The sequence below is a fragment of the Anomaloglossus baeobatrachus genome, chromosome 11, assembly GCF_048569485.1.
Source record: "Anomaloglossus baeobatrachus isolate aAnoBae1 chromosome 11, aAnoBae1.hap1, whole genome shotgun sequence".
NCBI classification, from domain to species: Eukaryota; Metazoa; Chordata; class Amphibia; order Anura; family Aromobatidae; genus Anomaloglossus; species Anomaloglossus baeobatrachus.
The window spans coordinates 118326565-118338618 of NC_134363.1; the positions used below are offsets into that span (position 1 = coordinate 118326565).

The following is a 12054-nucleotide window of genomic DNA, read 5'->3' on the forward strand; positions in this document are numbered from 1 at the left end:
AACAGAAAATTCTGAAAAAATCCCTTAAAATCTAAAGTTTAGTATCAATTAAAACAACCCAAGTGGACAAAACCCCAAAGCAAATAATAACCCCTCCTAAAGGGTAAAGATATACAATGACTACAGGCAGGGCTAAGGATATAATAGACAGTGGGTGGTAGAAGCAAAATATACAGACACAGACCCCTGATTGGGGCTGTGGACAAAGGTATCTCTATTGATACCTTAGGGCTTGCTCCTACCTTACAACAGAGGGTATGACACCCTAACTTAGCTTGGCGTCCCCATTCCACGTCGACTCACCCTACTTCACCCTGGTGAAGCCCTATACAATGTATGGAATAGTGCACTAAGTCCCAGAAGCCACAGGAGGCAAAGGGGGAGAAAAAAACAAGAATTCTCTCCACCCTTAGGCTAGGTGCCCATGAGACTATGTACCCTTGAATTTTGCCGTGGAAAACCTGCAGATTTTTCTGGATTTTCTAGATAAATCCACAGGTTTTAGCAAGTACAGACACTCTCCATGTTATCCTATGGGACATGGAAAGTGCTGTGTCCATGCTGCAGTATGTGTGGCTGTGGAAAATTCTGCGGATGTCCCGCAGCTGCACGTAACTGCATGTCAACTATTCCTGCAGAAATACCTGCGGAAATCCCGGCCCTCCACTATGGAGATAGAGGCCGGGACGTTCGCAGGTAAGTCGCACAAATGTCCGCAGGTTTACCGCAGATATTTCGCTGGAATCCCGCAGCAATGTATAGCTGCGGATTCCGGGGAGCAGCTGCGGGAAACCTGCGGACATACCTGTGGATATATCCACGGGTACATAGTCTCGTAGGCACATAGCCTTACACCCTAAATGCGACCTAGAATGACTATACAATGAGCTGACCTGTGCACGCTCATACACCAAGCCCTTCTGGACTATTTAACCAAACAGACCAAGAATAAAAGGGGGAACAGCGCATGCTTAAGTCCCCAATCAAAAGCAGGATTTAGCAAATTGTGCATAATAATAGTAATCAATCACCAGATACACTTCCCTTAATTGTCGGTGCGGATATGCACGGCTGTGCTGGATTTTTCCTTACAAGTTGTGGCCACCACCAGTAAGCCCTTATATACAGCATTCTAGAAAGGTGACAGACCTCCTGCGGATTCCCTTTACAATACTCTGATCTGTCCTCAGCAGGGCTGATCAAAGTGCTGATGCGCAGGAGCACAAGGGAGGTCTCTGTGTGGAGGGCGTAGGACGCGTCATCCACACCGGACTGGGAAGGAGGACGGTGATCGCACAAGAGGGATCTTCCAACTGGACAGCAACATTTTCTGATCTTTTTCCAGTAACCCAGCAGAGCCGCATAGTTCACTAAGCTGTTTTGTAAAGATCCAGCTTAATAAAGTAGACAGCCGTGCAGGGTTAATAGAGATCTTACCCTGTTACTATGAGAGCGGCCTTGGAGGTTTGTGGGATTCCTCTTCACATCCCCAGAAGTTCAGACCGGACATCGGCAGAAAGTCTGTCCCTATCCATGGACATTAGAGCCCTTCTGCGTGCTTTTGTTAATTGGGGCTAGCGCTAGGTATCATCTATCTGCGGCTGCCCACCCTTTTATTACACCAGGTTAGCCGCAGACTGGGGAGCTGCACTCTTAAACTATTCCCAGTAAATGTAAGGCTTTGATTACTCCCGTCCAGGTCCTTTTTCATCTGGTTTTATATTGCTTTTTGGTGATTAGAAGAAAATACTTTGACACTTTGTAACTCCATGAAAGAAGAATGGCTTTTCTAGAGGCACTCTGCACTGCCACGAGGACATAATTGTCTTCTAGGTGTGAAAGAGCTGATTATGTCTAGTGCCCCGACCCATTACCAGATCTTCTGTAATTAGATTGTCAAGCTGAAAAGAAAGACACAAGTCCATGGAGTTCAACCTGTAATCTTAGAGGTTTTGATCATCAAAAATATCGACTTTTTCTAAATACATATAATGAACCCACTTTCTTGGCGGAGAGGACGGTGTAGTCTCACTCCTCTGCTCTGATGCTACATTTTATTTGTACTTTATTTGCTGCATTTCATTTTTTTTACAATTTTGAAGCTTAACCATTTATACTACATTGGCCCCTTTTTTTTTTTTTTTTCCTTCCTCCTACCCAGGATGGGGAGTAGTTTGCTTTCCTAGAGTGTTTTTAGTCTACTTTCCTGAAAGTGGAAGAACACTTTTAATTATTTTAGCAAAAATACTAATTAACACACACACACACACACACACACACACACACACACACACACACACACACACACACACACTTGTAAAACCCACGTTTGCTTGAGGAACCAGGTATATATTATTATTATTATTATTATTGTTTATTTATAGAGCACCATTGATTCCATGGTGCTGTACATGAGGGGGTTACATACAGAATACATGTACACGTTACAATAGACAGACTAGCACAGGGGGAAGAGGGCCCTGCCCTTGCGGGCTTACATCCTAAAGGATTTTGGGGAGGAGACAGTAGGTGGGGTGTAGGTGGGGCGGCAGCTCCGCACGGTGGTGGGGCGGCAGCTCCGCACGGTGGTGGGGCGGCAGCTCCGCACGGTGGTGGGGCGGCAGCTCCGCACGGTGGTGGGGCGGCAGCTCCGCACGGTGGTGGGGCGGCAGCTCCGCACGGTGGTGGGGCGGCAGCTCCGCACGGTGGTGGGGCGGCAGCTCCGCACGGTGGTGGGGCGGCAGCTCCGCACGGTGGTGAAGCAGTGAGGTCATTGAAGGTTATAGGCATTTCTGAACAGATGAGTCTTTAGGTTCCGTTTGAAGCTTGCGAGTGTAGTAGATAGTCTGACGTGTTGAGGCAGTGAGTTCCAGGAGACTGGGGATGCTCGGGAGAAGTCTTGGAGTCGGATATCAGTGCTTCACACCTTGACCGTGGCTTTGTAGAATGCAAGGATCGAACCCCATAAATATTAGGCTATGGTCACTTGTCCAGTAATCATAAGGTGGATCCAGCAGCAATCTGTTGGCAGAAATGAGGTCCAGATTACATATTTGAGGGTTTTTTTTTTCTCCATTTTTATAAAAACTGATTTGAGCTGGATTTGTTTTTAAGATTAAAGTCTAGGGAAAAGAAATCCATTAACTAGTCGTCTGTTATATTCCATTTGAAGCTGATTCAGTAACAATAAGATCCTTTTCTTATGAAAGAAAAACTAATGGCTAATGGACGGCTCTGTTTTCTATACACTTCAACGTGAAAGCGTGACAGTTAACTTTATTTCATAAATCAATACTACACCTGAAAATAAGCAACTTTCGTGATATCTCATGAGACAGATTTGCTTCTTTCTTTGCCTGTTTGCCAGAATTGATCCGTCATAAAAATTCTCAATTCTGAGGGAAAATTTGAATTCATTGATGACTTTCCCATTACGGAGAGAGATGGCTCTGGCTCGTCCTGGGGCTCGTCCCGCCCTTCTTCTCTGGGGGCTCGTCCCGCCCTTCTTCTCTGGGGGCTCGACCCGCCCTTCTTCTCTGGGGGCTCGACCCGCCCTTCTTCTCTGGGGGCTCGACCCGCCCTTCTTCTCTGGGAGCTCGTCCCGGCCTTCTTCTCTGGGAGCTCGTCCCGGCCTTCTTCTCTGGGAGCTCGTCCCGGCCTTCTTCTCTGGGAGCTCGTCCCGGCCTTTTTCTCTGGGGGCTCGTCCCGGCCTTTTTCTCTGGGGGCTCGTCCCGGCCTTTTTCTCTGGGGGCTCGTCCCGGCCTTTTTCTCTGGGGGCTCGTCCCGGCCTTTTTCTCTGGGGGCTCGTCCCGGCCTTTTTCTCTGGGGGCTCGTCCCGGCCTTTTTCTCTGGGGGCTCGTCCCGGCCTTTTTCTCTGGGGGCTCGTCCCGGCCTTTTTCTCTGGGGGCTCGTCCCGGCCTTTTTCTCTGGGGGCTCGTCCCGGCCTTTTTCTCTGTGGGCTTGTCCTGCCCTTCTTCTCTGTGGGCTCGTCCCGCCCTTCTTCTCTGGGAGCTCGTCCCGCCCTTCTTCTCTGGGGGCTCGACCCGCCCTTCTTCTCTGGGAGCTCGTCCCGGCCTTCTTCTCTGGGAGCTCGTCCCGGCCTTTTTCTCTGGGAGCTCGTCCCGGCCTTTTTCTCTGGGGGCTCGTCCCGGCCTTTTTCTCTGGGGGCTCGTCCCGGCCTTTTTCTCTGGGGGCTCGTCCCGGCCTTTTTCTCTGGGGGCTCGTCCCGGCCTTTTTCTCTGGGGGCTTGTCCCGGCCTTTTTCTCTGGGGGCTCGTCCCGGCCTTTTTCTCTGGGGGCTCGTCCCGGCCTTTTTCTCTGGGGGCTCGTCCCGGCCTTTTTCTCTGTGGGCTTGTCCTGCCCTTCTTCTCTGTGGGCTCGTCCCGCCCTTCTTCTCTGGGGGCTCGTCCCGCCCTTCTTCTCTGGGGGCTCGTCCCGCCCTTCTTCTCTGGGGGCTCGTCCCGCCCTTCTTCTCTGGGGGCTCGTCCCGCCCTTCTTCTCTGGGGGCTCGTCCCGCCCTTCTTCTCTGGGGGCTCGTCCCGCCCTTCTTCTCTGGGGGCTCGTCCCGCCCTTCTTCTCTGGGGGCTCGTCCCGCCCTTCTTCTCAATAACTGCCTAGTCCTATCTCAGTAATGGGAAAGTCTTCACTGAATACAGATTTGACCTCAGAATTAAGTTTGATATCGACTGATCAATTCTGGCAGAGAAAGAAGCAAATCTATCTGATTACATATATTACAAAGTTGCTTATGATCATGTGCACCATTGATTGATGGAATACGGCAGTTCCTCTTTAAATGAACAGATCCATCTGAAATCCGTTTTTTTCATAAATAAACAATGTTGTGTCTGCACTGCTTTTCTGCCAACTGATTGCTGCTGGATCTCTTCTAATGGATGATTACTGGTTGATGGGTTTAGTTACCAGTACTACAACGTTTAAAGCCCACTTAACTTTGTAAGTCCTCCTACATATTAAAATCTGGTACTCCTGCTGACAGAAGCAGGGCTGGCCAGCTGTGCGTTCAGGTCTATGTTGGGGCATCCCATCTAAATAACTGAAAAAAACGAATTCAAACATTCCATTGAGTTATTCCTAGATCCTATCCAATATGTAGTAGGTTTAATAATAAAAATATTTGTAAAAAACTCCAATTAGAAATGTAGTATAGCCATGTCTCTTACCTAATGTGCAGGGGGTATTGCAGCTTAGGTATCCATGGTTACATCCACTCATATAGTGAGTTAGGTATCCATGGTTACAACCACGAGCGCAACTAAGCTGAATTTCCATGCACATGAGGTTACAGACATGGCTAATCAGGAAAACTAGCTTTTGGATCTTGGAGATGGGAATACCCATTTAGTCCTCAAGGGAGATGTCTGGAAGTGGCCTACTCTTTTCACCCCCCATTGAAAATGCAGATGTTGGGGAGGCAGCTGCTGACTAAATGGTTGTTCGGTTGATGGCTGTCTTAGGTCTATGAGCCTTGGACATTCACGAGGGGTACTCCGCCATTACAATAGAACTCCTGCACCCCATTATGATTTGTGCATTAGATGAGTGTATATTTGTATTACTGATATGTTGATCTCTGCACGTGTGAGTTTCGGGTTCACCACTAAATAGTCATAGAGCAACAATAAGCTGATTTGATTGATTTAGTTCCTTGTCTTTGAGGGGCCCGAACCCTACTAGACCTCCAGGATCTTTCCCCCAGCGTGGTGTTGTGTTCTTTACCCCAGGTACCCGGACTTCTGTGGCCTATTCTCCATTATTGCTCCAGAGTCCCTGATGATTGGTATTTTTTATCTTGCATTTTGCAGTAAATGAATATGTGTGTGACAGTATCACCTTGCATCTTCATCTCTCCTTTCTTCCACTGTTGTGCAGAGAGTTCGTCCAGGAAGACAAAGTCTACTTGGGATGAGAGTAGACAGGAGACCTATGGTAAGCCGGAGCTGCGAGCGTGGCCGTCTGCTGCTGTCTCTAACGCTCTCCGTCTGCATGCCATTCCTTACCCATAGGGCTGGCTTTGGGTGCTTATTTTCTGCCGCCTAAAACTTCAAAGCATGCCCTCCTGTAATCTGCTTTGTGTGGTGCCCAGCTATGCCGCTTGCTCTGATACCTCTTGGCAGCACGGACCTCTCGTTTGGGCTCTGAAGGATTTTAAATAACACTTTAAATATTGAAGCTTTAATAACTTCGGATCACTGGGGCTCTATATTTTTCTTTTCTTCTTTTGTAGTGATTGTTTCTTGTAGAACGTTAATTGGGGTATTAATATTCCAGACAATCTGTGCAGTATATATTTTGTATATTTTCTTGTCTCATTACTAATAGCTGAGTGTTTTCTATGTTCCCACTTTATCCTTGAGCGGTCAGGTCCATAAATACAGGAGTTGGTTAATATTCTACTGTATCTAATTAAAAAAACAAACCTAAAACTACTTTTAAAGGGAACCAACCAGCAGCTTGTTCACGAGCTACAGGTAGTGCCATACTGGTGCTGGCTTCAGTTTAGGGACTTGATGCTTGAAAAATCCTTCATCAAACCTTCAGAAATGTTATCATTGGTGCAGAGGCTTGAGCATGGGGGCGATTGTGGGTTGAGTCCTCCGGCATGCATCCTCCTGGCTCGCCTCCTCTTCTTTTATTTAAATTTTGCATCGCCAGCGCCATTGCCACTATTGGCGGCGCATTGACATTGCTAGTGTGATGTTACCTGCAATAAAATGGCGCGGAGATTGGTGTATGCACGTACTGCGATCTCAGCACCATTTACTGGAGATACCTGTGGTGGTGCATGCGCTGTTGAGAAAAAATAAAATCCATCTTCACATGCTGCTGCCACTCATTTGTCTCCACGGCGTCTTCAATAAAATGACTGGAGCGGCGCATACTGCGGTCTCCGGCACCATTTTATTGAGGACACTGGAGATAATTATGAACTCATGGCACGGTGGCTCAGTGGTTAGCACTGCAGTTTTGCAGCGCTGGTGTCCTGGGTTCAATTCCCACCAAGGACAACCTCTGCAAGGAGTTTGTATGTTCTCCCTTTGTTTGTGTGGGTTTCCTTCGGGTTCTCCGGTTTCCTCCCACATTCCAAAGATATACTGATAGGGAATTTAGATTGTGAGCCCCAATGGGGACAGTGTTGCCGATGTATGTAAAGCGTTGTGGAATTAACAGCGCTATATAAATGAATAAATATTATTATTCTTAACTGCGGTGGTGCATGCGCTGTTGGGGGGGGGGGAACCCACCAATCTGCGCATGTGCCGCTGCCGCTCATGTTAGTCTCCACAGTGTCTTCAATAAAATGGCGCCAGAGATCACTGTACACTCATGCACCGCTCAATAAGAAGACGCTGCCACTAAGATATCTAATATATAAAGCTCAGTGTGTGTATGTATGTCTGCTAAAGGCATTTGCACCATCGCATTTACAATCACGAAATTTTGCACGACGCCTCATGTGACTCAGGCAACGTCATAGACTATGTTTTGATGGGAATATGTAACCCCGCACTTTATTTACTCTCCAAAATCCTGCCTCCATTAAACTGAATGGAGGTGGGAGCTACAGGCTATTAATAGCAACTGTCATTGGTTGCTATAGGAACAAAATAAACTGTTAGTATAAGAAGCTTATGTGTGAGGATATAAGATGTCGGTGGGGAGACGGATAGAGAGAGACAGACAGCCTGGGCAAAGAGACACAGACACGCATATAGAGACACAGAGGGAGAGAGACAGACAGAGACTGGGAGAGAGACAGTTACTATCCCGGGCAACGCTAGGTATTACAGCTAGTATAGAAATAATTGGGGAAAAGATGGGTGTCTAACTCAGATTATAGAGCTGCCCCCACCATGCACAAATGTATATAGCTGGCCTCAGTGGTAATAGTTTGTGGTGGTGTGTAAAGCTGGACTTGTACAATCCGCTGATTGCTTTCCCAAACCAGTGCTAGGTCCGGCATTGTTTGGATAATGGTCTCTGCAGTTGGTCTTCCAGTTGAAGCTGCTTCTGGCTTTGGCTCAATAATCTCCATCTATAACTCCGATGGTGTTTCTTTTATCCCAGAAAACATGCATTGTGTGACGCCTCCGTCAGTGTAATGAGCGTGGGATGGAGCCTATACCAGGAGCGTTACTACACCACTGGTTTTCTACTCTCCAGAAGCTGGTTTTGATGGATGAGTCACTGGATGAAGACTCCAATTAGTGAGAATGCAGGATGACGAGCGTACGCCCTCTCCAAATATAGGGATATCCAGTCATGGGTGTAAATTCTGCATTCTTCTCCTCCGTAGAGTAGCCTTCTGTGGCGCCATCAGCATTTTATTATTAGACTGTTATTTTTGCTCATGTAGTTGGGTTATTTTTGTGTGCGCTCAGCTGATTTTCATTTCGGCTAGAACAAAATTTCAGAACCGTAAATTTCACATCTTCCAGATAACACATCGCCCTAATTCTATGATCTGCGGCTCATTGCCAAGATATGGGCCCACGTTGATTTGAGCCTCAGTATTACGTGTCACAAGTGCGGTGGTCTCCAACTACTGAAATTACTACAGGTCCGGATCTGCTGGGAGTTGTAGCTTTCCTGAACATGTACGAGTGCACTCATAAAATATTCAGAGCCTATATTTATTCTAAAAAGAGCCCATGTGGTTTACCCTGTGCCCTCTTTATTTTTCTGTTCTGCTTTTTTTCTATGTTCTAACAGTGCCATCCACCCCCCCCCCTCCCGAAAAAAAGAGTTGCACTAGTACATTTGGTAATGTTGTACAATAGTTAAAGGGATATTCCCATCTCCAAGATCCTATCCTAATATGTAATAGGTGTAATAATATTCACAAATACCTCTATTTATAAATGTAGTATACCGTATTTTTCGTTTTATAAGACGCACCAGATTATAAAACGCACCCCAAATTTGGAGGGAAAAAAAGGTAAAAAAAATTATGGGGTCTGTTTATAATCTGGTGGTGTCTTACCAGGGAGGGGGTCCTGCAGAGGAGCGAGGGTCACAGGAGGCAGGGGCGGTACTGGAGTACTGCAAGTAGTATAGAGGGGGGCCCAGATACTCACTGCGGGTGCTGCTCTGTGCGGGGCCGGCGACGCCGCTCTGCTCTGTGCGGAGCTGGTGATGGAGCAGCCGAGCAGAACAGAACAGCCAAGTGCCGAGCAGAATGGAGGAGTCGAGTACAGAGCAGAACGGAGCAGCCGTGCACAGAGCAGCCGAGCAGAACGGAGCAGCCGTATACAGAGCAGCCGAGCAGGACGGAGCAGCCGTGCACAGAACAGCCGAGCAACACGAAGCATCCGTGCACAGAGCAGCCGAGCAGGACGGAGCAGCTGAGCAGGATGGAGCAGCCGTGCACAGAGCAGCTGAGCAGGATGGAGCAGCCGTGCACAGAGCAGCCGAGCAGTACGGAGCAGCCGTGCACAGAGCAGCCGAGCAGGACGGAGCAGCCGAGCAGGACGGAGCAGCCGAGCAGGACGGAGCAGCCGTGCATGGAGCAGCCGAGCAGTACGGAGCAGCCGTGCAGGACGGAGCAGCTGTGCACAGAGCAGTCAAGCAGGACGGAGCAGCCGTGCAGGACGGAACAGCCGTGCACAGAGCAGCCGAGCAGGACGGAGCTGCCGTGCAGGACGGGGCAGCCGTGCACAGAGCAGCCGAGCAGGACGGAGCAGCCGTGCACAGAGCAGCCGAGCAGGACGGAGGAGCCGTGCACGGAGCAGCCGAGCAGGACGGAGGAGCCGTGCACGGAGCAGCCGAGCAGGATAGAGCAGCCGTGCACGGAGCAGCTGAGCAGGACGGAGCAGCCGTGCACGGAGCAGCTGAGCAGGACGGAGCAACCGTGCACAGAGCAGAACGGAGCGCTCCAAACAGAACAGAACAGCACAGTGCATTGCTCAGAGCATCTCCCTGTCCCCTTTGACCCCTCTGCACAACCCCCCGGTAACCTACATTCGGAATTTAAGACGCACCCTTCATTTTCCTCCCAAAGTTTTGGGAGGAAAAGTGCATCTTATAATCCGAAAAATACGGTAGTTCTTCTGATTCACTATGTTGCTTACCTCATAGTCAGGGCATTGCAGGACCCTCTAGGTATCCCATGGTTATGACCACAAGCAATTAACTGTGACTGTGTGGTCATAACCATGGATACCTAAGGTCCTGCAATGCCCTGAACATGAGGTGAGCGACACTGACTCAGAAAAAGTATAAGACATTTCTAGTTGGAAGTATTTGCTAACTATTATTATTATTACTTAATAATAATTTCTACTACATATTAGGATAGGATCTTGAAGATGGGAATACCCCTTTTAATAAAAATATCCTAAATGGGTTGTCTAAGCTTCTGACAAGACTTCCTGGACAACCCCTTTTTAACTAAAATAGTCCCCCTTGTAAAATAAAAAAATGACATGTTTGCCTCCCACATCGGCGCTGTTCCAGTGTTGTCGTTGGCTCGTGCACTCACATGGCATAAGTCACAAAGCTGTTAGGCCACGTTCCCACAATTGGTGTTTGATTATTTTTTTGACGCTGTGGAATTTCTGCAGCAGCAACCAGGTGAGGAGACAAGTGTCTTGCCTACAGTCAAGCATGGTGGGAGCCTCATGGTTTGAGGCTGCATGAATGCTGCCAGCTGTGGGGGCTACAGTTCATTGAAAGAACCATGAATGACAATATGTGGTATACTGAAGCAGAGCATGATCTCCTCCCTTTAGAAACATAACTACTCCAAACGCTCCTCCAAATCAACCACTGCCTTGCTAAGGAAACTGAGGGCAAAGGTGCTGGACAGGCCAAGTGTCTCAAGACCTAAACCCTATTGAGCATCTGTGGGACCTCCTCAAATAAGTGGAGAAGCGCAAGGTCTCTACATCCACCAGCTCCATGATGTCGTAATGGGCATGGAGTTCACTAGAACGTCACAGGAGCCACTGGATCCTCTTCCATCTTCTAAGAGAGTTAAGGCAGTTAAGGCAGTGCTGGAAAATAATAGTGGCCACACAAAATATTCACACTTTTGGCACAATTTGGCCATTTACACCTAGGGGTGTACTCCCCTTTGTTGCCAGCAATTTTACCTTAATGGCTGTGTTATTTAGAGGACACCAAATTTACCCTGTTATACAAGCTGCACACTGACACTGTACATTGTATCACAGGGTCAGATCTTCAGTGTTGCCCCATGGAAAGATATAATAAATGAGGGGTGTACTCATTTTTTGTGACATACTGTAGATGAATCAAAGTTATTGACACTTCTCCAAAAGCAAGTGAATGCTCCGGTGCTGCGACACGCCCCGTCACCTGTGCAGCCTGATACAGGTATGTCTGAGGAAGACAAGGGTAATGAAGGCTGAGGAATTGTCTGAGACACGATTGTCCGTAGGTGCAAAAGTAGGGAAGGAAAGAAGAAGAAATAAAAGAAAACGTCTCCAGCATTGCAGTTAGCGGAAACACACAGCCGCCTTCATTCCTCTAAACACCCGCATGTAATGCACTGGTATCCCTGCAGCAATGTGCGGCCCAGGTGACCGTCCCCAACCCACAGCAGGGACCAGGAGCGGCCCCGGAGCCGTCTGTGGGGTGTAATCACGTGGGACTGTCAGAAAATGTGTCACTGCTTGTGAAGAGTGTAATTCTGACCATATTGTGGCTCTGTGGAACAGAAAAATGTTTTTTTTTTTTTTTTTTTTTGTAGGGGGGTGGCGGTATAGACTGTTCTTTCCTCTTTGGTTTCTATGCAGCTGCCTGTAATCTGCTTTGCTCTAGCCTTTGCTTTTCCATAAGAATTTTTGCTTTCAAATTGCTCTTACCGTCTGATCAAATTAGCGCTCCGTCACCTTGCCGTAAAGAAATATGACTTGTGCTGCATGAACGCTTTTATTTCTCCAACTGCTTTATCATCTAGAGCCTGCCTGTGTGACTAGATCATAGCACCTCAGGAGGGAGCCAGAAAGGAATCGGTCAGCAGGTCATTGCTGCCCCTTCTCACCAGCATGATGTAGGGACAGAGACCCTG

At 48.1% G+C, this 12054-nt stretch overlaps 1 protein-coding gene across 2 annotated transcripts in view; it reads left to right on the top strand.

Moving 5' to 3' along the window:
* The window catches only part of ARHGEF12 (Rho guanine nucleotide exchange factor 12), a 258987-nt gene that overhangs the window by 17231 nt on the left and 229702 nt on the right, over positions 1–12054 (top strand). For both annotated transcript variants that reach the window (XM_075328415.1, XM_075328414.1), the window contains exon 3: positions 5892–5948. The gene's annotated coding sequence lies outside the window, so the exon portion shown is untranslated. The remainder of the gene's footprint in view (positions 1–5891; positions 5949–12054) is intronic.